The 27,457-nt window shown below is 39.5% G+C and overlaps 1 long non-coding RNA gene across 1 annotated transcript; it reads left to right on the forward strand.

The window, feature by feature from the left end:
* Positions 1–16,330: 16,330 nt before the first annotated feature.
* On the forward strand, positions 16,331–21,162 carry LOC148045445 (uncharacterized). Its single transcript, XR_015696579.1, has 3 exons — positions 16,331–16,420; positions 17,336–17,436; positions 20,894–21,162. It is a non-coding gene; the product is annotated as an uncharacterized LOC148045445 (long non-coding RNA).
* The last annotated feature ends 6,295 nt before the right edge of the window (positions 21,163–27,457 follow it).

Raw genomic sequence — 27,457 nt, forward strand, 5'->3', positions numbered from 1 at the left:
AAACAGTGAACACTAAAACACTGAACCGAAAATAAGGAGAAATTCTACACATATGACTAATAAACAAACATAAAAATGTATTGGTTAAGATAGTTCCAGCGCCGCAGTTGGGGAGCCCGCCCACGTTCCCAGCACCGGCAGTCGGGCGAGAGGCATGGCCGCTCCCAGTAGCCGCCCCGTCGACACGGAGCCCACTAGCGGCCAGGCAGGTGAGGGCGAGGGGGCCGAGCCAGGCAGCTGAGTGCAGCAGGGGAGGCGGCTGGCCTCGCTGCCTTTGCTGCAGAGCAGAGCCGCCCTACGTCGGGAGGCCAGCTATATATATTGATATATCACAGTAATGATGTATTTTATTGTCTCTCATGTAATTTACAAACTTAAAAATGGGAGGTGAAAGGGCCTCATAAGTGGAATAGCCTAGGGCCTCTTTTCATCTAAATCTGGCCCTGGTGACTTATGACACTTTTTTCATACTTACGACCCTTCCGGCATCCCCACGATCATGCGATCAAAATTCAGGCACTTGGCAACTGACTGATATTTATGATAGTTGCAGTGATCCGGGATTTTGGGATCCCCTTTTGTGACCTTCTGACAAACAAAGTCAATGAGGAAGCCGGATTCACTTAACAACTGTATTACTAAGTTAACAACTGTAGGGATTCAGTGGTAAGAAAAGTTGTAAAATGGGGCAACATTCACTTAACAAATGTCTCGCTTTGCAACAGAAATTTTGGGCTCAATTGTGGTCATAAGTCAAGGACTACCTAGTGAGTTTACACTGAGTTTTTTATAGTGGTACTGCAGCAATCATATACAGGTTACTCTGAACTTATGACCACAATTGCGATAGGAATTTCCACCTTAAGTCATTGCAGTTGTAAGTTGAGTAAGACCCCATTTTACAACAGTTTTTACAATAGCTGTTAAGCACATCGCTGCATCTGTTAAGTGATTTGCACAATTGTTAAGTGAAACTGTCTTCCCCAAACAGGTTCTTTTATTGGAAATTGGCAAAAAAAGGTTGCAAATTCCAATCATGTGACTGCAGTGTGCTGCACCTGTTGTAATTGCAAAATCTGGTTGTCAAGATTGCAAAACTGGGATTGCATGGCCACAAGAGTAGTGTAATAGTTGTAAGTGGGAGTAGAGGTTGTAAGCCCCTTTTTCCAAGGTGGTTGCAACTTTATTATTTATTTATGGAATGTATATGCCACCCGTCTCACTAATAAGCAACTCTGGGCAGCTTACAAATGATAAAAAGATAGCTATCAAACAATTAAAATTTTTAAAAGTTATGTAAGAACTAAGACCAAGAAGACAGATGGCATGACAGTGAGGTTATTTTGTCCTGCCAACCATCTCTTGCAAGCTCCATTGGGGCTTCAAGCCAACTGGCAGAAGCACATTTTAATGTCCCTCCAGAAGGCCAGGAGGGTGGGAGCAGATTTTATCTCCAATAGGTATGTTCCACAGGGTAAGGTCCACAGAGGAAAAAGCTCTTGTAGGATCCATAAGGTAGGGTACTCAGTGAAAAGACCCCACCAGCTGAAATTCCTTAATCTGTTGTGGTCCGCCAGTGGCTAGCAGAGCTGGCAGCATATTTGGACAGTGAGGAGGTTGGGGTGGAACAAGGGTCAGTCCTGGAGTCTGGGGTAAGGTCTGATGAGGGCTTTGTGTTGGAGGCAGAGAAAGGACCAGGGCCATCTGACAGTTATCAGCTGTCTTCAGACTCAAACATCAGTGAGGTAGACTGGAGCCTGTTCCCAGTGTGCACATGCACAGAGTTGCTAGATGAAGCGAACAGCTAAGGAACAAGGGTTAACTTGGGAATAAGGCCACAGGTGGACAGTGTATGGTCTCTCCCATAGGGAATAAAAGAGGAGCGAAAGGGGAGGGGTGTTCGCAGGAGACAATTAGTTCATTCCTGCATTCTTACCAAGTATTGTGGCATCTGAGAAATATCAGCCTGACCATTCTCTGAGCCTGATAAAGGTCGGTAATTGTGAACTATCTTGAAAGACTGTGGGAGAGGAAAGACTTTGCTGGAGAGGAATTCACTGTAAATTAAATATTAATTAAATTAAATAAAAGGGGCTTATTGGGACGAGGATTTGGCTTTGTGCTGCTGGGGAAGCCTAGGTCAGAACATAACTGATGGAGTCCGTGGTAAGCCTGTTCTGCTGGAGCAAGAGGGGCAGGCTAATTCCATTGGGTTGAGATGGTTCCTCAGATACTCTGGACCTATGCCCAGAGGTCTTTAAAAGTCTTTAAAGGTAGTGACCAACATTTTGAATTGGACTTGGAAGCAAACTGGCAATTCATGCAACTCACGTAAACAGTGGTGTTAACATACAGTACCCAAGAGACTTCCAGAACTGTCTACATTCTACATCAGCTGTAGCTTCCAAATAAGAGTATTAAGGGTAGCCCCATCTAAAACTTTGAATGGTCATAAGTTGAGGGCAATCTATAACTTCTTCTTGAACTGCCTGGTTATGGGTGGCTGAGATGATATACTGAAAATCAATCCTGGGCCGAACGTTCTGATATTTGAAAATAGATACCTCTCAAACCTACTCAGTATTGAACTGAAGTTTGGCATAGGCTGGTCAGGTTCTTGTAGCTATGTGATTCAGTTCTTATGATAGGTAGTATTGCAAACTACCCAATACTTCATTCTCTCTTTTCTTTAAAAAGTTTTTTATTAGACACATTAAAACATTGAACACAGTGTAGCCATCCTGGCAATGTCTTTGCCATACATACTCAAATATAAAGTTAAGTATTATAACCACCATGCTTATTTACAATTGGTCTTATTCAGTATTTACAAATATGAAGATATCGTATTTCCATCCATGTTGCTTTGTTCTTGTCTTATATATTTTCACTGTTACAATTCTATTCTCCATTCTATAAATCTTAATCATTGCTTATTTTGGGTTTTTCTTTTTTTGTTCCAACCATCAATAACATTTATCCCAGATCTTATAATATTCTGATTCATCTTTGTTATTCAATTCCCATGTCAATTTATCTATTTCAGCACAAACCATAATTTTCCTAATTACTTCTTCTTCTTGCGGAATTTCCCTGTTTTTCCAGTTTTGGGAAAAGACTATTCTTGCTGCCATAATAATATGTATTATTAAATGGATTACCCCCTTGTTATGTTTATTGTTTATGATTCCCAAAAGAAATAGTTCTGGTTTGAATTCTATTTCCTCTTTGATTATCTCTATCAGCCACCTTTGAATTTCCCCCCAATATTCTTTTGTTTTTTGGCATGACCACCACATATGGTAGTACATGCCTGATTCATAATCACATTTCCAACAATTTGATGCTACTTCATTCTCATTGCTATACAAGAATTGTAGCTTACACCCTTAAACCCATGGATTCTAATAGGCTAAATCTCTTTACCTTTGAGTTGCTTCCATTCTCTTTATTTTCTCTCTAAATTTCATTCCATATGTTATCTCTATAATCTTAACCCCAACAGTAGTATCAGTCCCATATTACAGATGGGCTGTAGCTGCGAGACGGATGAAAATAAGCTTTTATTCTCTGAGGCAACTTGGATGTATTCTCGACTTGCACAAGATTGTCCCCTTGGCTCCTGGCTCATTTTCTTAACCAGTAGATGAAAGAAGCTTGCAGTTGTTGGAGGAAGAGTCCCATCTGAGTGGATAATGTGCAAAGATTCGCATTAGGACAGCTCCCGTGAGGGTCTTATACCGTATCCTTGTTTGGCTTTGCACATTACTGATGCTCATTAGTAAGTACACAGAAGGAATGCTAAGGAAAAGTTGTTCCATACTTTGGGAAAAAATTGGCCTAATTCATTTCCTCTACCAAAAATAAACAAGCCACCTATGATTGATTCCCTAAAAAACTTTATTAGCAGATGCAGAATGCCATACCTATTTTGAATGGCTATTTTCTTCTTAGATTTAGCCTCTTTATTAGTCTCCAGAAACAGGTCTTTCTAAGATTAGAGAACAGAAAATCTTTGGGGTGGGGAGAACAGGAGCAGATGGAAGTCTTTAAACCTCCTCTCCCTATTGGTACACATTTCCAACCTTGGGGAAGTTTAAATACTTTGACTTAAATACTTAAATACTTTGAATAACCAAAAGCCATTTGGTTGGTTAAATAATATTTCTCTCATTGCTTACAACAGAAGGAGGCCCTTCCTCATCCTTATCTTGGTCTCAAACCCAGGGCTTCATCAAATACTCTGAATTTATAATGTTGTGGCAATGCTCTTCCCAGCAGTTTAAATTGTTGTGGTTGTTGTTGTTGTTGTTGTTGGTGTGTGTGTGGTTATGTGAATTCAAAATCCCCTTCAAGCCATGAATGACCCCATCTCTTGATCTACGTACATACGGGAAGGATGGGAAGGATTAAATATATACTTCCCGGAGGCTTTCAAATGTCTTTTTGGGTGTATGTGAGTTTATGTGAATAGTATGATTTATCTGAATTATTGTACTGATCCTTCTGCTTCAGTTGAAGCATCAAATACAATTGACTTAATTTAGTTAACTGCTTTCCTTTGATAACAGGGGCTGTAGGAACACTGTGACAGTCTTAAACGTGAGAATTAGTTGTAAGCCACATTTTTCAACTTCAAACAATTCTAAACAGATGGTCAAAAGTCAAGGACTACTACACCAAGACTGGATGGAGCATAAGATGAAACAGATTTAACTGAGTTGGAAGGGACCTTGTAGGTCATCTAGTCCAACCCCCTACCCAAGCAGAAGACCCTACACCATTTCTGACAAATGGCAGTCCAATCGTTCTAGAAAGTCTCAAGTGTTGAAGCTCCTACAACTTCCAAAGGCAACTTCTGTTCCAGTGGTTGATCATTCTCACTGTCAGAAAGTTCCTCCTTGTTTCTAGGTTGAATCTCTCCTTTATCAGTTTACATCCATTATTTCTTGTCTGGCCTTCAGGTGCTTTGGAAAATAGCTTGACCCCCTCCTCTCTGTGGCAGCCCCTCAAATATTGGAACACTGCTATCATTTCTCCTCTGGTCCTTCTCTTCATTAGACTAGCCATGGCCAGTTCCTGCAACCATTCATTGTATGTTTTAGCCTCCAGTATCCTAATCATCTTGGTTGCTCTTCTTTGCACTCTTTCTAGAGTCTCAATGTCTTTTTTTATAGTGTGGTGACCAAAACTGGATGCAGTACTCTAATTGTGGTCTTACTAGAGCTTTACAGAGTAGTATTAGTACCCCACTTGATCTTGATTGTATATCTCTGTTGATGCAATTTAGGATTGCATTGGCTTTTTTGACTGCCGCTGAACACTGCTGGCTCATATTTAGTTGGTTGTCCACTAGCCAGTAGTGTGTAGATCATGGTAACTATTTTTTAGACTGGCCCCAGTTTTGCATATTATAGAAGCATGCATTGAAAATAAGTCAAACAAATGTTATACTGATCTCCTGGAAGCTCTCAACATTGCCAAAGAATATGCTGCACCTGTGTTGGACTTCAGCTCCCATCAACCTAAGCCAGCTGAGTCAATAGGATTTTGAAACATGTGAAGTGTCAGATACCTGATCATTGGGTCAGCTAACCTAGGATTGTAGATGCTGGCTGGCTGAAGCTTCTCAGAATGTCAGAACAATAAATCTGTTAAGCTGTGCTATGTTTATATAACGCCTTGGGAGAGGGAAGTATATTCCTTTTTTTTTTGAAACAATAAAAATAAATTTCTGGCATCCACAGGTAATTGACCAAAGGACATCCTGGGTGTCAGTCTAATTGCTAAATTGGGTCTTGGCACAGCCAGCTAGACAATGGAGGCAACGAGCCAACACTGCAGTGACAAATATTCTATATTGCCAAAAATGCAATGCATTAAAGCAATTAGTCAGCCGCCATCAGAGTGATGAAACCAGACTGTTAGGAGAAAGCTGTTAATTTAAGCAAAACTGAAAAGCCAGGAAGGGTGCCCCTTACTGGTTTTAAGGGAAAAAAAACAAGAATCTTACAGCTTCATTGTACAATGGCAATGGCTGCCTTCTCACCCCAAGGACTGCTGCTCATAACCTTCTTGAGTATCCCAAGCACATCTTTCTTGCCATAGGATTAAATGGGACAGAGGCACATGTTTTTCTAAAATAGTCTTCTTTGATCTTCTGTCTTTTATATGTGCTACCAGAGCATCAGATTGGGAAATCCTGATTTAATTGGGGAAAAAAAAAACAACCAAAACCAAGTTTGCTATAACAAAAACAAAAAGCCTAATTCATCAATATCCCCATGATATCTACATGATGTGTGATTGTGCTCTTGTCAGATGCTGGTGTCATTTTCCGTGTCATATCCAACTTTATGGTTACTTCATTGTGAACAGGTTAGATGAGGAAGCTTTGAGGAGGTTTGGTGCATCTCTGCATCTTTATCCAATTGCAATATTTGAAGGAAATGGATGTATTTAGTCTAGTGAAAAGAAGCAATGGATGGAAACTAATCAAGGAGAGAAGCAACCTAGATCTAAGGAGAAATTTCCTGACAGTGAGAACAGTTAACCGGTGGAACGGCTTGCCTTCACAAGTTGTGGCTGCTCCATCACTGGAGGGTTTTAAGAAGAGATTGGACAGACATTGGTCTGGAATAATATAGGGTTTCTTGCTTGAGCAGGGAGTTAAATTAGAAGACCTCCATGGTCCCTTTCAACTCAGTTATTCCAAAGAATTGTAGGAAGCGGGAGATTTTCCTAGTAGGGGAATCCTTTTTTCCTGTTAATATTAACCAAAAGAATATCCTGCAGCCACTTACCACAGGGATGCCTGAAATTGATAAACCCTTGATCCACAAGTGTTTGTGTGTATGTGGGTCTCTCTCAGAGATGGGTTGCTACTGCTTTGCACTGGTTCGGGTGAACTGCTCATGGAAATTGCGACTGGGTTGCCGAACCAGTAGGGAAGGCAGGCTGGCCACACCACCAAACCGGTTCCCCAGTCATCCATGCCATTGCCGGCATGTTTTTAAGTCACTTTAAAATGTTCTGCACATGCGCAGAACAATGTACAGGCAACTGTGCACATGAAGCAAACCGGCAGTAACGCTGGCAGCAACTCACCCCTGGTCTCTCTCTTTGTGTGCATGTGGGTGTGCTCTGCATGGCTTTGTAAGCCCTATAGAAAGCTTGCATTAAGTGTACTTCTATAATTACTAAACAGTAAGCAGCAATCATATTTATTCATTGTAAGATACTACAGGTCTTACAAGATTTGCTCTGCTGATGCATCATGGTCAGAATGAGTGTGTTCTTAAGAGGGTTGAACCAACAGTTAAAAGTGCTGGATGTAGATGATCATGTCAGGGACAATGGCAAAGTTATTACCAGTGATTCATACTTCATGGGAGAAGTCAACAGTGGACCACTGCTGTATTTCATCAAGAAAGCCATGCGGATGAGAAAAAATAATTGATATAGGGCCAGATGATGGGAGCCTTAGGTCAGATTGGCCAGTAACTATGGCATACTAAATGATGCTGATGGATAAATAGCAACTTATGCAAAGAAGATCAAATAAAGACTATAGGTAGTCCCCGACTTACAACAATTCATTTAGTGGCCATTTGAAATTACAACTGAAAAAAATGCTTCTCATAGTTATGTCCTACTGCAGCCTCCCCATGGTCACGTGATCAAAATTCAGACGCTTGGCAACTGACTCATATATATGACAGTTCCAGTGTCCCGGGATTGTGTGATTCCCTTTTGCGACCTTGTGACAAGCAAAGTCAGTGGGGAAGCCAGATTCACTTAGCATGTTACTGATTTAATGGCAGCGATTCACTTCACAACTGTGGCAAGGAAAGTCATAAAACGGGTCAAAACTGACTTAACAACCATCTCACTCAGCAACAGAAGTGTTAGGCTCAATTCCGGTCGTAAATCAAGGATTACCTGTACATTGAAATGCTATACAGTAGCGAAGTCAACAACCAAGATATTTCAGAAAATATTCCTTACTTTTAAGAACCTGTAATACTAGATGATGAAGTTAGATTAGCACAGCAGTCCTTGCCAACTAAGGAGGCTACAGGAACTGATGAGATACCCACAGAAATATGGCAAGCTATAGAAGAGGAATCAATCAAAGTTTTAACCCAGCTGTGCAGCAAATCTGGAGAATGTCACAGTGTCCAACCGAACCATACTTTATGTAGTAATTCATTTCCAGGTCTTAAAATTAATTTTGAAGTCCCAAATTAGAAGTGCATCTCAATTTATTTTTATTTATTTATTTTCCCTGAATCTTTTGGAGAGGCCCAGTAATGACAGACTGTGAGAAATTTGTTCTGTTCTCCTTTAATGTGAATGTATTGTTGAACTTTCAAAAATGTGAAGGGAAATTCAGTTTTTCTGACTTTATGTTTCAACAATTTTACAATGCGGTCCTCCAGTCGAAAAGATGGTACAAAAACTTTATATTAATGACAAACAAAAACAAAAAGTCATTATTAAATAAAATGGGTAAAAAATGTGCAGTTTTTTAAAAAATAGTAATTTTTAAATAGTAATTTAAAAATGAGAATTTAAGACGAGACAAAAAACAGAGTATCCAAATCTGTCAATCTCTCTCTCCCCCCTCTCTTCCCCTCCCACCTTGCTTCCCTCCCCCCTCCCTCCTTCTCTTTCTCACTGAGGAACTGAAGAGATAAAGTTTGCATTACTTAATTCCTGAGGCCTTTGAAATTAGGACAAGAGATATATAAAATAAATACAACGAGAGTGGGCTTTCCTCCAAAAGAAAAACTGAAATATTAAAATGGAAGCAGAACAAATCTGACATGCTCAATTTTTTCTCCTTCATTTTTCTTGCTTTTTCTAAAAACCAGATCACTAAAATGCTTCTTCTTATATGGATATTCAGCCTTTTAATCTTTTGAAGCATGCACCTTGTTTTTTTTTTATCATTGATTCATTTTTCCCGACACTCAAATTCCTTTAAAAAATTGTTTTATTGACGTGGCCTTTTAAACCTTGTTACCATTGGCTTGGCATTTATATTGTTATAGAGGAGAACTCATGACATTATAATGCATTCCCATGGATGGCAAGCCTTTGGCACGCATGTCAGAGGTGGCACACAGTGCCCTCTCTGATGGCATGCGAACTGTTGCCCCAGTTCAGCTCTGCCATGCACGCGTGCACTCCTACCCCTGGCCAGCTGGTCTTTGGGTCTTTGTTTGTTTGTTTATTGGATTTATATGCCGCCCTTCTCCCAAAGGACTCAGGGCGGCATACAACATAAAAAAACCACATATGCGTGGAGGGCGTGGGTGGTCATGCACACATACATGATGGTGGGGCGCATGTGGGGTTCTGTGTGCATGCATAGGGGCGGGACACATGCAGGGGGTTTGGGCATGCATGTGCATTTAGGGCACCCGCCCCAGAAAAGGTTAGCCATCACTGGTCTACTTATTTCATCTAGATTGTGAGTATTTTTCCTGTTTCAGTATATTTATTTTTTATTTTCTTGTTTTGCTTTCTACTCTAGAGAATTGTCAATTTTGGCTTCTTTTAACATACCAGTGAAATATACATTTGAGGCACAAATCTATTTTGTTAATATTTCAATAGGAATGTATCAAATTCTCTCTTCCCAAACGTACAGTTGAATAAGAATACAATTAATCCTTTGGATATTTTCAGGATTTCACGATGTACTGAAGCAAAGTAAATAACAAAACAAAACAAAACAAAAAGATATCTAATGGATGCCCAATGTATTGTGTTTGATATTTTTGAAGATGTATCTCATTGGTGTAACAATCTTTTGCTATAAAAATCTCAAGAGATTTTATTAAGGGTTAACTCACTTATAAGTCACACAAGAATCCTGAGACTTTTATCAACATAATTAATGTTGATAAAGACAAGACAGGGATATTTTACAGATTTAAACTGTTTTAAATGATCTAAATTATATGGCACACTGGGACCATATGATTGAGGAATAATTTGATAAATTATAAATAATCTCCTGAAGCAGATACTGTTAGGTATGTATAAATGGCTTCTCACCCCCCCCCCCCAAACTACATGTTTGGGTTGAGAATGAAGGCACAGCAAAATTCATTAAATTTCCCAAGGTGGAAGAAGAATTCCCTAATACATTTGCTGAGGTGTGGCTTATAGTTTTTCTCCCTCAAAACAGATTTTGGTAGGGTGACTAGCATTTTTCTCAACAGCAAGCATCATTCTATTGCTAAAATGGGCAATTTATGTACAGGTAGTCCTTCACTTCATGACCACAAATGAGCCCAAATGCTAAGCAAGAGAGCTGTTAAGTGAGTTTTGGCCCATTTTATGAACTTTTCTTGCCACTGTTGTTAAATGAATCATTGCAGTTGTAAGTTAGGACACACAGTTGTTAAGTGAATTTGGCTTCCTCATCAACCTTGCTTGTCAGAAGATCGCAAAATGTAACCATGTGACCATGGGACACTGCAATTTTCATAACTATGAGTAAATTCCCAAGTCTCTGAATTTTGATCACGTGATCATGGAGATGTTGCAACAGTCGTAAGTATGAAAAATGGTCATAACTAACTTTTTTCAGTGCCATTGTAATTTTGAATGGTCACTAAAGGAACTGCTGTAAGTTGAGGACTACCTGTATTGCTAAACTACAGCCTTTATCAGCAGCCATGCTAACTGGGATTATTGCAAGTTACAATACAAGTGGAGAGCTATGATTTAGCCATCCGAATTCTAAGGACTTTTGTTTGTGTGTGCATGTAATGTATGTCTCTGTGTCTGTGTATAAACACAAACACACAAACATATATACATATACTTGAATATGTAGAAAGTATCACTATAGCATTTTGTTTTTTCAATATATAAAGACGCTGAAGAAAATCTTGAAGGAAATTAGAGAAGGAAAATATGAGTACACAGTGAGGAATAGAAAATAGCACTAGAGGCAATAAAGAGAAGCTATTCAACAGTAATTACTTTCATAAAGAAGACATAATTAAAGGGGCAATAGTGACAAGCGGGAAACCTTTAATTAATGTTTAAAAACAACTTTCCCAAAAGGCATTTATTCTGAATAAACAGTATAGAAGCATCTTGCCCAAAGGGAAAAACATTGCTGGCTTTTCTCTTTTTAATGTCATTTAAAACTGCAGAAAAGCAGTGAAAATAGAAATGGTGACTGCAGGGAGGGAAACTATTGCATTGGGGAAATTTGGAAATTAGTACAAATGGGAATAATGTAAAGCAGTGCTGTTTTTTCAAACTTGGCCATTTTAAAATACATGGAGTTCAACTCCCGGAATTCCGCACCAATTTCACAATCAGCATGCTGGCTGTGGAATATTGGAAACTGAACTCCATATACCTTAAAGTTGCCAAGTTTCAAAAGCACTTGCAATATAGGAAGATCTGAGCTGTTAAAACTCAAGATGGTACCTTAGAAATTATGATATATCTATATCTATATCTGTGTCTGTGTCTGTGTCTGTGTCTGTGTCTGTATATGTATATGTATATGTATATGTATATGTATATGTATATGTATATGTATATGTATATGTATATGTATATGTATATGTATATGTATATGTATATGTATATGTATATGTATATGTATATGTATATGTATATGTATATGTATATGTATATATATAGAAAAGTGTCACAGAAATAGTTGACTCAGTCTCATTCTGTAGCAGAATCTTTTGCATTTTTTTTTAAAAAAAACTCTAATATTTGGAGCAAAGCCATAGTATGGACTAAATAAGATGATCTTGAGTCCCAGTGGTGGAATTCAATTTTTTATATTACTGGTTCTGTGAGTGTGGCGTGGCTTGGTGGGCCTGGCTTGGTGGGCGTGGCAGGGGAAGGATACGGCAAAATCCCCATTCCCTCCCCACTCCTGGGAGAAGATACTGTAAAATTCCCATTCCCTCCCCACACCACTAACCTGTTTTCCAGCTCCATTTTCCTGTGCAGGGCATCAGAAGATGACACAGCTGATCAGATGGGAATAGAGAAGAGATGGTGGTAGGGTCAGTCAGAGGTGATATTTACTGGTTCTCCGAACTACGTTAAATTTCCACTACCGGTTCCACAGAAAACAGTCAGCACTGACTGAATACCACCTCTGACTGACGGAACTATTACCTAAGCAAAAAAGACTGAAATATTTTTAATCCTCGAGAAATGGGAAAACATTCAGAAGCAGTTTATAGAGATTCTTCCCCAGTTCACTGAATTAAAATTTGAGGAGGCACAGCACTATCGGACTTGCAAGATTATGTTACTGCAGGTAGCCCTCAACTTATGACCACAGCTGAACCCAAAATTTCTGTTGCTAAGTGAGTTTTGCCCCATTTTACAACCTTTCTTGCCACAGCTGTTAAGTGACTCACTGCAGTTGTTAAGTTAGTAACATTGTTGTTGGCTTCCCCATTGCTTGTCAGGAGGTTGCAAAAGGTGATAGGCTATAGTCAATAAAAATAGGTTTAACCTTCCGATGGAATTGATTCCTTGGTTTACTGTGTTTGGTGGGACTGACTGGACAAAGCAAAGAGAAAACAACAAACTATAATTTGTTGCAAATTGCATGTCTCGGGTTGTCATTTTTATGCTCCAGGTGGATTGCAAGATCTACAAACAATATTGCTTATAGAAAAATGTCTATGAAAAATGCATACACAGACATAAAAAACAGAAACACATGTCAACATGCATTCTTGTTCATGCTGCAGCACCTTTTTACTCACATCAGAATGGTTCAAAAAGGAAGCTGAAACATTTTGATTTTAAACTTTTATGTTTTTTCTTTTGCTGCTTCAAGGACTGTTTAATGTTTTCTAAACTCCCTTCCCCCCACTCCACCCCCCCCAAAATTTCAAGTTATTCCATCTTCGGGGCCAAAATACATGTACAACATAAACTGAAATGACAGGAACACTCATTTGTGACTAAATCTTATTCAGCTGAGTACCCTTTACTTCAGAATAGACATGTATAGAATCGGACTGTTAGGTGGCAGCTTTTTGGACCATTTCATTTGGAAATAAACGTTATCAAACTCAGTGGGCCACACTCCCTCACCAGATTTGGATTGTCCTTTATTTCGCATTTTTGTCCTGATTGTTTTATTTAACCAAATACAGCCAGGAGCGTGCAGCCTGCAGCAAAAGAATATTTCCTTTTCCCTCTGCTGTTAAAAATGTAGCCAACTGTTAAAAATAATCTCTATATTTTTTATGTTTCAGGGAAACTATAGGAGTACCTTAATCTGTGTCTCTTTCTTAGAGCTAAAATGGAAATATTAACTGCAGAGCCAGCATGATGTAGTACTTAAGGTTAAGACCAGAGGGAGCCAGGTCCCCATGCAGCCATATATTTCCTTATTATACTTCAAATCTCCCATATGGCCCCTGTTCTCTCGGTGGATTACAAATGTATTAAAATATTTAAAAACAACAACAACCACCACCCAATAAAACTAGCCAACCATACTTTAGTACAGTGCAATTAATAAAAAGCACAGGAGGGTTATAGATCAGATCAAAGCTCATATAAAGCAAGCTCATAAAATCACCAGACTCCAAGTCTATAAATGGCAGAGAGCCTAGTGCTGAAAATGCAGTTATTTTAAATACTTAAAATAACAATTATACAAAGCTTTTCTGTTCCACTGAGAAGGCCTTCTGTCCATGGTTGGGCTTCAATTTTTTTTAGCAAGGGGTTCTCTGTCCGGTTGCTGGGTGAGTATGAGCTAGTCAGCCTCCTAAACCACACCGGGGCATTTGTGCCCTGCCCAGGCTCCGGCTGTTTTCCTGAAGCCTCTGGGAGGGTGAAAATGGCCTCCCCAGGCTCCGGAGGCCTTCTGGAGGCCAGAAACAGGCCCATTTCCAGCCTTCCTGAACTTCCAGTAGGCCTGTTTTTCGCCCTCCCCCAAGCTTCCGTGTGCGGCTTGCACTTACCTGCATCCAAAACAGGCTACGTGGGGACTCCTGGGAAGAGAAAGGCGGGATGGGCAGGGCCAGCCAGGAGTGGGATTTGGGGGTTGTTCTCTGAACTGCACAGAATCTTAGCTAGAGCTTCTCCCGAACCCCTGCAAACCCCCAGCAGCTCACCCCTTTGTGTTACCTGAGGCACATCTAAGGGAAGGGATGGGTAGCAAGGGTGCTTTCAGAGGGCCTTGGTAGGCCTATGGAATGAAAGAGAGCTTCAAAAACAAGATCCCAGGAAACAGGTTTTCCGCCAAGTGAGTGCATGCTGCATGTACAGTTACTTACAATGGTTCAGTTAATGATCATTTGAAGTTATAACGCCGCTGAAAAGAGTGAATTATGACTGCTTTTCACACTTACAAGATTTGCAGCACCTCCATGGTCACACGATCCAAATTCCAGTCATTGGCAATTGGTACATATTTATGATGATTGTACTGTCCCAGGATCATGTGATCACCATCTGTAAACTTCCCAGCCAGCTTTTGACAAGCAGAGTCAATGTGGGAAACCAGATTCGGTTAAGGACTGCATGATTCACTTAGCAACTGTGGTGATTAGTTTAACAATTGTGGTACAATGGGACAAAGCTCACTTAACAACTGCCTTGCTCAGCAACAGATTTTGGGCTCGGTTGTGGTTGTAAGTCAAGGACTCCCTATAGAAATACATTTGCTTTGGGAATAGTCTTCCATCTTGAAGCGATGCTCCTGACAGATTTTTTATTTAAAGTTGAGATGCAAGAAAATCTGATTGAAATTGCATGATGCAACCAACATGTTCTTATATTTTTGAATGTGTACCTCTCTTGTTGTGGTAGTGTAATTCTTCATATTCAAAAGATGCAAATGCACTATTTGTAGTGGGCATAAGGGTGCACAAAAACAATTATCAGAATTTGAGTGAATGTAACATGCAAAAATATTATTAAAAGCTGTTGATGCAAATGCTCATTTTAGACAAAATTGCAAAGACGAAATTCATTAAGCTAGGAAAGAGATCTTTACAAGAGTGGTTGTTGTTAGTTGCTCAGTCATGTCCAACCCATCGCATTGACCCATGGACAACGTTCCTCCAGGCCTTCCTGTCCTCTACCATCCTCTGGAGTCCATTTAAGTTCATGCCTACTGCTTCAGGGCCACCTCCATCCAGCCACCTCATTCTCTGTCGCCCCATTCTTCTTTTTCCCTCAATCTTTCCTAGCATTAGGCTCTTTTCCAGTGAGTCCTTCCTTCTCATTTGGTGGCCAAAGTATTTGAGTTTCATCAAAAGAAAGTAAACACCCAGTTTGTAGCATTCCTCCTCAAGTTGGACTCGGTTGGCAGTTGGAATCTGGAAAGCTGCAGATTCTTCACTATTATGAACAGATTCTTCATAAATTTATTTCAATTTCTTTTGACAAAATAAAATCAAATTGTGGTAATCAAAAATTGAGAAAAACGGTAAAGATGAATTTTTGCACTCGGGTCAAAGGTTAAAAAGATCACCCACTGGCATCACTGTCGCCATGGGGACCCTTAGTGGTGGGCTCCTTTCATATGCCTGGCAGGAGCTGGAGTGAAGGACGAGAGCTCAAACCTGCCCCAAGATAGCTCTCGGGTTTCAAATCCAAGCTTGCTAACCTCCTGGCTAGCATTCCAACCACTCGAGCCACCGGGCTCCTTTTAAGATGAATTTAAATGGTCAAAATCATCAATCCCTCCTTGAATTAGATACAGTGAGTACAGTAAGCACATCACCAACAACCACTTTAACACACTTGTGAACTAGTTGCCAATTTACTAAATAAGGAACAAATGCATTACTAATTATAATAATAAAATATAAATTAGATGGCTGGGTGATGTCGTTGAGCTTGAAGCACATGGTCTGTCCTTATTTGTAATGATTTCTTCTTTGCTTCCATGGAATGAAATCTCACACTGCCCTGATAAGTCACGGGTCACGGGAGTACGGTTACCACTGGTGGTAATCTAATCAGATTTACTTAGTAATAAGCTCCATTGCATTCAGCAAAAAATATTTCTGTGAAAATGTTGATAGGATTTCAGCCTTATCTTTGACTATTGAGAAATAAGCCAGGATACAAGACCACTGCCTGATGGTCACAGTGCTATACCTGTGAATTACTGAGAATCTTATATCCCCTGAGAAGCAAATGCTGTAACTCCTGTCTCACAAGGGGACGTTGGGGAGGATTAGCAAGATAAATCACTAATCATGCTGTATGTCTAAAGTCTCAAGGACATGATAATGACTTCATGCTAAAGATAGAATGCTGAGACAGAGATTAGTAGCTGCGTCAAACACAGAAGAAGAAGGGGGAACCAGTCGTTTTGGAGAATGATACCTGCAGTGCAGAGGTGCAGCAAACATGGAGGCCATGGGGAATAAGAAAGGTACCATGGCTGTGCCATATTCTGTGGTATCTAGTATCTCTTTTGAGAAAAGATAAGACATATAATACTCTTAATATGAACATTCCATCATATTATTTCTTCTTTGGAAGTTGGATAAAATCCAACATAGTTTTGTGGGGAAATCAGATGATTGTTGTTGTTGTTGTTTTTGTTGTTGATGATGTTGTTGATGATGATGATCATCATTTCTTTTGATGTCTCTGTACATTATTTTTACCTGACTCATTTATTTCTCCAAGCTATTGTGTCTCCTTGCAGATCACACACATATGTCATAAAGATATACATTAAACATATCCTCACATTAGAAACTTCAGAGTGGTGGTGTAAAGTAAACACCTAGAATAGACGGAAAGGGCTTTGCAGAAGTGTGAAGTTTCACACTACCAGCACCTCAAGACTAATGATTTAAAGTTAACTCTATATTATTCAGGTTCCCCATCACATGATTTTTTTTTTCTTTTTGGACACAGAAATAACTTTAAAATATTGAATATAAAATGAACATTTAAGAAAACTTTTTTAAAGTGCTAATTGGATTTTTTTTTTTTACAATAGGACAATTGTTTATGTTTCAAGGGTGTTCAAAGGGTAGAATTAATGTAAAGGTATGGGATTTAGCTTTGAATGATAGTGTAACCTAATGCATGTGTTTAATGAAAAATTACATTTTTGATAGGTTGTTTACATTGTATTCATTCAAGGACTCTTATGCCATAATTTATTTATTCTTAACATGTTCTAAGATGCTGCAATTTTTGGTTAGTAATAAATAATTCTTCAACACAGCATTTGTCATATCTAAGTAGATCTTTTAGGAAGCAATTGTTTGGACCATTTAGTTATTGGCTCAAACATGTTTGACTCCTAATTTTATTACTTTTTGTCACACAGTCAGCCAGATGTTCAGACTGAATTTGACTGAATTTATCTACCTATTGAATCCTTTCCAAGGATCCAGGATAAACAGATGTTGTTGCTTGATAGTGTTAAAGGTATTGTACAGCATATAAGCTATTCCAAGTAAAGCTATTCCAAGTAAAGCTGCCTTTTGAAATTGACTGACGGTGATTTCATCAATGTTAATGGTGTTCAAGTGGTTCTTTGCACGCAAAGCACTTCTTATTACTGGTATTGTCTTTGCTTTCTTCCGCTACTGCCATTCTACTTCTACTTGCAGGACTTTGTATTTTGTGATTTACCCCAGTTCTTTCTCTTGTATTCTGCTGTGTCCTGGTACTGCCACATCCACTATCCAGATTGTTTTGTCTTTCTTATTGAATAATAATAGAATAATATTAGTAACGTCACGATGATGGTGGTTTGTTATAGTTGTTTCATTCCAAAAGACTCCAAATGGTTACAGTCTACATTTTAAGTAGACTGATTGCAGTGGTGGGTTTCAATTTTTTTAGAACCTCTTCTGTAGCTGTGGCCTGCTTTGTGGGAGTGGCTTGGCAGCCATGTGACAGAATGGGAGTGGTTTGACAGTCGTGTGACTGGGTGGGCACAACCAACTTGTAAAATGTGGTGAAACTCGCTTAACAACGCTCTTGCTTAGCAATCAAAATGTTGGCTCAGAAACTCTGGCATTTGAAGCACGCAAGTCTTAAAGCTGTCAAGTTACAAGACCCTTGCTCCCCTAACCCTTTAGGAAAAAAAAAACCCAGGGGTGTTCAAACTTGACAGCTTTAAGACTTGTGGACTTCAACTCCCAGAATTCCTCCTCCAGTCATGTTGGCTCAGGAACTCTGGCATTGAAGTGTGCAAGTCTTAAAGCTGTCAAGTTACAAGACTCTTGCACCCCTAACCCTTTAGAAAAAAACCCAGGGATGTTCAAACTTGACAGCTTTAAGACTTTAAGGTTTAGATAGGACTCTTAGAGGCAGGTGGGGCGATTGGGACCCAGCCAATCAGTGAGCGAAGGACAGGGCAAGAGTGGTGCGGACGGGCAAGGGGAGGGAGCTGAAGCCAGTTCTAAATGGCACGGTAGATTTGTGGAACCTCTTCTATAGAAGAGGTTAGAACTGGCAGGAACCCACCCCTGACTAATTGCCATTTGTTTGCAGGTGTTTTTTTTTTTGCCAGTTTATGCCTTTACTGTATTAATATTTTCTGACTGTATTGCATCTTTTACTATTTTGCATATTCTCTTGGGATATCTTGTATAGCTAATGAAAATTTGAGATAAACAAAGTTTAATTACACAAAGCAATCTCTTATACTCTGATCTAAACCCATATTCTTTCCAGTTAAAATCCCAAAGGGTATCACTGCCATTCTGATACCCAGGCTTGAGGGAATAGCTAGATTTTCAGCAACCTTTTGAACATCATAAAGGTGGTACCCATATAGCTCTTTGGAGAGATGCTGTTCTGAGAGGGTCGGGAGATGTGCTACAACTCACAACTAGGTACATCCCTAGGTTCCAATAGATGGCATTGCTTGATTGAGGGGACCTGGAGTGTACCCTCTCTGCTTGATATTATACAATGGGCAGAAACTATCAGGGTTAGTTAAATTTTACCCAGTTCCCCCACCCTGCTGCTACCAACAGCTATTATTCATGTGAGTGATCTTTTGCCTCTAGTGCTTATCTTCTGCTTTACACTGTTAATTATAGAAATCCTATCAAAGGCATCTGGTTGGCTACTTCAAAACAGAATGCTGGAATGGATTTTACTCAAAGTACTCATGATAAAACAACACAATTCCCATTTAGAAAAGGTTGATTGAGACTAAGCTGGCCCCATTAGTTAAATTGTCCATGGCTTTAAATGCATTTTTTCTTCTTCTGTCCTGTAAAACCAAACTTCTATTCAGCTCAGTTTAGTTACAGAATATGATACTGCAGGCCAATCCAGGATCCCCCCCCCAATATAGTATTTACTGACTACTCATACAAAGAAGAGGGGGGTACACCTATTCTCCAAAGCACTTGAAGGCAAGACAAGAAGCAATGAATGGAAATCAATCAAGGAGAGAAGCAATCTAGAACTAAGAAGAAATTTCCTGACAGGTAGAACAATTAATCAGTGGAATGACTTGCCTCTAGAAATTGTGGGTGCTGGAGATTTTAAAGGAGAGATTGGATGACCATTTGTCTGAAATGTTGTAGGGTTTCCTGCCTGATTAGGGGAATGGACTAGAAGATCTCCAAAGTACCTGCCAACTCTGTTATTCTGTTAAATTTTCAATGGTATGATGAGTACTAAATGAGTGTATTTTCGATTTTCCAGTTTTCCTAGTACCTCCACAGTCATATGATTTCATTCTGGGCACTTGGCAAATGACTTGAGTTTATGAGTGTTGCAGCATTCATAGTCATCATTTGCAACATTCCCTGATGACTTTCTCCAAGAAAAGTTTATGGGAAACCAGTAAGAAAGGCTGTAAGTCATTCCAATAGGTTGCTTGCATTTTCTCTCACTCATGGCAGCCATCTTGGTTCGGTTGCACATGTGCCCCATCTCACGTACCATCTGTGCACCTCCCCCCACTCCTTATCTGCCTGCTGGCCTGCTTGCAAGCTGCCTGGGACTTATTTAATGACCACAATCTATCTGTCAAGCCTAATGACAGCAACAGGAATTGCTGGTGTTTCCACTTGTTAGTGAAACAGTCATGTGAGATTGTGCTTTACAACCTCATCACACAACAACAGTAATTTTGCTCCTAATTACTATTGACAACTGAAGACTACCTGTATATGGGTTCATTTATTCTTCTTCTAAAACTAGTGAATGTGATTTTTTTTCCTGGTGATCCACAGAGCTATCCTTCAGTGCTTTAACATTAAGGACAGATGGCCTGTGAATTGATGATGAGACATGTGTTCTTGTAATTTGATGAGTCTGTGGCAGAAGTGGGTTGCTCCTGGTTCGGTCCAGTCCGGCAGAACCGGTAGTGGTGATTCAGCCTGGGTCGCAGAACCGGCAGCAACCCAGGCTGGCCATGCCCCTGAACCAGTTCCCTGGTCTCTTCTGCCATTGCAGGCATATTTCTGCGCATGCGCAGAACAGTTAACAGTCAACTGTGCATGCGCGAGGAACGCAAGCAAAGTGAATCGGTACAAACTGGTACAGGAACCCACCTCTGGTCTGAGGATCTCTTATGTGGAGAATCCACAAGCATCAAAAATAGGGCATTTAGCAAAGCTGAAATGTGATACATTGCTACAATAAAGGTTGTCAATTTATTGTTGTGGTTCTATATTGCTCTGGGATTTCATAGGCATGCCATTTGGATTTTCTTTCTCTACTGCCAAATGTCTTCAGACACCAAGAATAAAGTAAAAACATACTGTAAAAACAATCACCCCCTACACATTTATATCAGGTAGCCATCAGAAGTTTGTAGGATTATAGGATTTTATATTTTGGTTCTTGCACAACAAGGGTTTCTATTTTTCTTTAGGGACTCACATTTTATTTTCTATTTTTATACTTGCAGGTTGCATGTGGACATTGTCAGAAGAGGCAGAAAAATCTTTTGTTCCACTCCCCTTTTTTTTGAAGTTTCACAGAAATAAGCAAAAATGGAATACAAGAAGCATTGCAGAGGTGTTTTGCAGAGGAACTCTGCCCCTCCCTTCAAAAGTGGGCTCTGAATTTTAATAGCCATGATCTTGTAGAACTCTGGAAAGTGTAAAAATTGGGATTGTGGGCCACCTGGGGTTCCAAAGCTAGAGATTTCCTAGCAGCGCTGTAATAGAAAAGCTCACCCAAGATATTTTCTGTAATGGTAACTATAATAATAAAAGACAGTGTCAGAACTGCCACCTCATGCCTGTGCTCTGCTATCACTCGATGTCAGTCTGCTATGAACTCTGGGTGGTGGGGAGCTGGATGGGAGTGGGGAAGACATCATCCTTCCTGAGAACAGAGCTTCAAGGTCAGATGGCTGGGAATGGTATGCAGTTGCATGCCATCCCACACATTCTGAAAACTCTTCTTTGAATATAGAATAGAATAACAGAGTTGGAAGGGACCTTGGAGGTCTTCTAGTCCAAACCCCTGCTCAGGCAGGAAATCCTACATCACTTCAGACAAATGGTTATCCAACATCTTCTTAAAAACTTGCAGTGTTGGAGCATTCACAACGATCAAATAATTGGATAATGGGGGGAGGGGGAGAGAAGTATTTCTGGCTTTGCTCTACTGTATTTCACTTGATCCTTTCAGAGGTGGTATTCAGCCAGTTCTGACAGGTTCTGGACAGAGATGGATTCCTACTGGTTCGGCCCGATTCGCCGAACCGGTAATGACCCAGGCCTGCTACGCCCCTGTACCAGTTCTCCTATGGTGCCACCATCTTGATTTTTGGTTCTGCGCATGTGCAGAACAATTTTCATTGCAGAAATGTAATTTTTCCCTTCTTCTAATGTTTTGCCCATGCGCAGACATTTTTAGGTGCAAATGTGCATGCATGTGGAATGCACGTTTGGTGTGCAAGTGAGCGTGCATGCACAAAACTTTTGTGCACCAAACTGGCAGTAATACCTAGGTATAAGTACTGACTTTACAGTGGTAGAGACTAATTTGATTCTGCACCTAATAACGGCGGCAAGACTGTTGGTGGCGCAATACTGGAAGAAGGAAGACTTGCCTACAACTCAAGAATGGACATTGAAAGTTACAAATTTAGCTGAGATGGCTAAAATATCGGCATATCTTAAAGATCATTCAAATGAAAGATATAAACGAGACTGGAAAAAATGGATTGACTATATACAAAACAAATATGGGACTAAGAAATTCCAGATAGCCTATGCTTAAGATCAGGAATGATTTAAAGTGTTCAAAGTTAGTGTAGCAAGAAGAAGCTAAGATCAATGTAGAGATGTTATTAACCCCCCTTTTTTATTTCTTTTTTCTCAATATATTTTAGACTGTGTTTGTTAAAAATCTATACCGTGTACGGGCTCTGGGAAGTCGGGGGGGGGAGGGAGGTGGGGTGTTGGGGGCAGGGTGATGGGAGGGAGGGTGATGGGAGGGAGGGATATATACTAGGTCAGATACGATGTATTAGATTTCAATGTTATGTGACTTCACATGTATGCTGTTTTTCTTTAATTTCTTGGTAAAAATAGGATAAGTTAAGTACATTGACATATAGTGGAAATACACCAAGGGGAGGAGGAGTGGGATAGAAGAAAAATGGGTAGAGAGGGCGGGAGAGAGGATGGGAGGGAGGGTGAGAAGGAAGGGAGGGAGTGGATCGGGAGAGAGGAGTGGCAGAGGGGGAGGGGAAGTAGGGTAGAGGGGGATGATAGAGGGAAGATAGAAAGTTGGAGGGGGGTGGAAGAAAGAGGTGTATGGAGAGTGGAAGAGGTATATTGGGTTTCTATTTCTTGGGGTATTGTTGACAAGAGGAATTGCTGCGATTATTGTTTAAGGTTGTATGGCCCCGGCTATGCACAGTATATATGTGAGTGTATGAAAATGAAAAAATGGAAATAAAATCTTTTTCAAAAGAAAAGAAAAAGAAAAAAAGAAAAAAAACCAAACTGGCAGTAATACCGGCAGCAACCCACCCCTGGTTCTGGAGAACGGGTAGCGGAAAGTTTGAATAGTTCAGAGAACTGGCAAATAGGCTGCCCCTGCCCCCCGCTGCCTCCCCGCTGATCTCCTTTTCTTGCCCTAAACAGGAGAATGGAGTTGGAAAGCAGGTTAGTGGGGTGGGGAGGGAATGGGGATTTTGCAGTATCCTTCCCCTGCCATGCCCACAAAGCCATGCCACACACACAAAGCCACACCCACAGAATCAGAAGTAAAAAAAAATTGAATCCCACCACTGCATCCTTTGCAATCCTATACAATGATGTATAAACATGGCGTAGAGTGGGTGTCTTATACACAGAGTATAGCATTTTTGGCCTCCCGAAACCCTGCCCCCGTGCATCCTGTTTTTCTCAAAAATTGATGCACCTCTGCAGTTTGGGAGGCCTGCAAAGTGCTCCTGGGGGGTGGGGAGAGCAAAAAATGAGCCAAAAACGGGCAATTTTTTGCTCATTTTCTGCCCCCCCCCAGTCCCCAGGAGTACTCTACAAGCCTCCCAAAGCCTATGCATGCCCTGTTTTTTTGCAAAAAACGGCCCAATTTTAATGAAAAAGGGCTGTTTTTTGCTCATTTTTGCCCCCCCCAGTCCTCAGGAGCACTCTACAAGCCTCCCAAAGCCTCTGCACATCATTTTTTTTTCAAAAAAATGGGGCGTGCAGGGGGTTTGGGAGGTCTGCAGAGTGTAAAAACTTTTTTTAAATTTACCTCTTTAGAATCTTGGTGAGTCTTATACTCTGTGTATCTTATAGTCCAAAAAATACAGTATACCTTTCTCAATAAATGGAGTCAAGGATCACTATTGCTTAAAGGTTCAAGTTGAGGAAGATCTGCAGGACAGTTGGAATGGCATACATAGTAACGTGATCTTGGGTTTTCTAATTGGCCTGCAGTCTGTAGCTATTCACAACTATTAAACTTGGTGTTAATATCCTAAAGAGTCATTCCTTTTACTGGATATGTCTTAAGGTAATACCATAATGAGCAATATCAGATTTCCCTTTCCAGCAGTGACCAATCCATTGAAAAATTCAAAAGAATGTATTCTTTACTTTGCCTCACATTTAAATTTACATTAGGCATTTATTTATGTTGCTTAATGCATATTTTGTAGAGATATAAATTAGAGATACAAATTTTGTAAAGATTAATTAAAATGTATTAATTAACCATTTTTCAGTGTTTTTCCTTGTGACAACTTCTCCAGCAGGACTTCCCTGACTAAACTTGGGTGGAAGTTACCTTTGGAGTAGTGAAAATCATTACTATGCTATTACTAGTAGTTTTCTTTTGCAAAACCTTCAGCACTTTGGAGAGTGCAAATAGGATTGCATTGAATTTTTCCATTCTACCTTCATAAAAGTGATTGAGATTTTTGATGTCTAAATGTTGTGTTTTCAGGTGTTGCAAAGTTCCCATAATTCTGAGTAAAACATATGATAAGTGGGCCTACCTCTGGGAATATTTGTCTCTGACTAGATGCAAAGGAGGAATAATTTACCATGGAGACTAGGGATGGGAGACAGGTTAGTTTGTTTAGTATTTATTTGAATATGAATTTATTTAATTTCATAGGGAATCCATTGCCGAATTGAAATCTGGTTCTCTCAAATTTGCATTTCTTCAGGTTTTTCAGTGTAATTTCTCAATAAAAATAATTTTAAAAGTATGTTAAAAAACCTCTTCACAGAAATACATATTTTCTTGAAAGTACTACACACACACACACACACACACACACACACACACACACAGACTACAGTGTTCAGTGTTTGTAAAAATGAGACCAAACTGCAAGCAAAAATGCATGCCATGGTGCCTGTCTTATGGAACAGCATTTCCTTTGATGTCAAGCTGGCTCCATGCCACATATCTTTTTGCAAGTCCCTTAAGACTTGGTATGATGTCAAGCTTGGCAGCCCCAAGGAAATAGTGAATTATAGAGATGGCTCCATTGTGGTTAATATCTGTTATTCTCTCCTTGCCTGTTTAAAATTGTAACTGATTTTTGTAATTATTGATCATTTTTATGTTATTGGTTTTTTTTTCATTGTGCACTATTCAGAATCATTATTTTGTGAGATGGACAGCTATTTGAGGAATGAATAAATAAACAAACTATGATACATCCTATCCATACTGCTAAAAATCTGTTCTAATTCAAAAAGCCTTTAAAAAGGTAAATGTAAAGGTTCCCCTCACACATATGTGCTAGTTGTTCCTGACTCTAGGGGGCGGAGCTCATCTCCATTTCAAACAGCCAGTGCTGACCAAAGTCATCTCCATGGCCATGTGGCCGGCATGACTAAATGCCGAAGGGGCATGGAATGCTGTTACCTTCCCACCAAAGGTGGTTTCTATTTTTCTACTTGCATTTTTACATGCTTTCGAACTGCTAGGTTGGCAGAAGCTGGGGCAAGTAATGGGAGCTCACTCTGTTATGCAGCACTAAGGATTCGAACCGCTGAACTGCTTACCTTTCTGATCGACAAACTCAGCGTCTTAGCCACTGAGCCACCGTGAACCACAAAAAGCCTTATATCACTGAAATATTCAGACTTTATGTAAATGAGAAACCCAGGTTTTGAATATGTTACAAATCCATATATCAATTGAGAAGAAGTGGTTTCTTTTCCAATTTGCATTAAATTCTGTGTCATTTTTACTTTTGAGAAATAAAATTATCTAGACATTGAAGCATATTCAAATAGTTAGTCATTTTTCCATAGAAGAAATAGAGTATTCTTTCCAGTAAGAGGTATAAAGTATCCTGGCAGCAGTTAGCATGTAAAAAGCTAATTGAGTATGCTTCGTGGGAATATATGATTCAATAAAGTAAGTAAAAATATCACAGTTGCAAAGAGTTGTTTCATTTTAGTATGAATCATTTTCAAGGATTGTCAAGCTTTCATATCTGCCATTATATATGACAGAATGACCCAACCTGATCGTACATTTCCAGCAAGTTTTAGAAAATGAATGATCCATTTTAATGATCTGGACTAGACAATGTGAATTTAATATTTTTTCCCCACTAAAATTCCCATTATGGCATATCTATTACTGCATCTAAATTCTATATCCATTTCATCATTCGGTCTTTAATTTACTGGGTTTCTGAGTCATATCTCACCCATAATTTATAAATAAGACCCAGCAGCTGCTTCAAGTTGTGTGTTAGATCTTCAAATTCAGTCAAATCTCTAAGTATTCTCTGGTTTCTTGCAATTCTTTCGGAACCGTATCACTTATTTGAAAATATTGAAACCAATTAGGGGAACTGAACCACTGTGAAGTGAGGGTCTCAGAAGATTTCATCTGTCTTATTAAAGATTAAAATTTGCAAAAACTGCATGAATTATGATATATCCAGTGAGAAAATTTCTTTATGTTTTCCTCTTCATGAAAATAAACATTTTATAAAAAGGCAAGAAAGAGGATAAATACTGGCTAATCCTGTGCAATATTTTTCTCAAACTTTCAATGCATTTCTTATCATTGGATGATCTCTTATCAGTTATTTATTTCTATTTGCATTGATCCAAAGTTAATTGTGCAGACCATCTGGAAGTCTTCCTGCTCCCACAGAGTGGGCACTTTTTCTTCTTGTGCCATATCCATCATTGGACCTTGGCGATCATGTTAGTGATCCTATTTTTATCAACAGCTGCATGAAAAAGTGCTGTGGAGTTTTGTTCAAACTAATTCCTTAGATTTTGAAGCTGTGATGTTCTTCTTCTGCCTTGTTTGCCTTTTTCCCTGGAGGATTAAGTGAAGGATGCCGTATTTTTCTGGGTGTCGCATCACATGTCCAAAATATTCTAACTTTTGCTTTTTGATGGTTTTGATGATTTTCCTTGGCTTTCCAGGTGGCTTATCACCTCCTCATTTCTGATTTTGTCAAGCAAATTTATACCTAATGGCCATCTTTAAATCCACATTTTAAATGCTTCTAGTCTCTTCAAGTGATTTTCTGTCGGAGACCAACTCTCCACTCCATAGAGCAGGATAAAAAAGATGTAGTATCTGACAAGCCAGAGTGGGCACACTGTAAAAAAACACAATCCATTTTAAGCAGCTAGCAATTCAATACAATTTGATCAGCTTGTTCTTTCACTTGACCTGTACAATTTGAATTTTTTTTTTTAATTGGATCATATGTAAAGTAATTTTTTTTCTTGTTCATACAAATAATAATACAGTCGAATCTTGGGTCACAACCATAATTCATTCCATAACTTTGATCACAAACTGATTTGGTTGTGACCCGAACCTAATTTTGGAAATTTGGCACAAAAAAATGGAGTGGAAGAAGAAATTGACTGCAAAAAAAAAAAGTGAATTTTTTGATCGGAACCCAATTTGGTCGTGGTCAGAAGCGTTCATGACCAGAGATTTTACTGTATCTTATTTTCAATGTTGATTAGAGTTATTAGAACCAGAAAATTGAATCTTAGTA

Source organism: Thamnophis sirtalis, unplaced genomic scaffold (genome assembly GCF_051295495.1).
Source record: "Thamnophis sirtalis isolate CommonGarterSnake01/CBP01778 unplaced genomic scaffold, rThaSir2_p1.2 scaffold_5, whole genome shotgun sequence".
In the NCBI taxonomy this organism is placed as follows: Eukaryota; Metazoa; Chordata; class Lepidosauria; order Squamata; family Natricidae; genus Thamnophis; species Thamnophis sirtalis.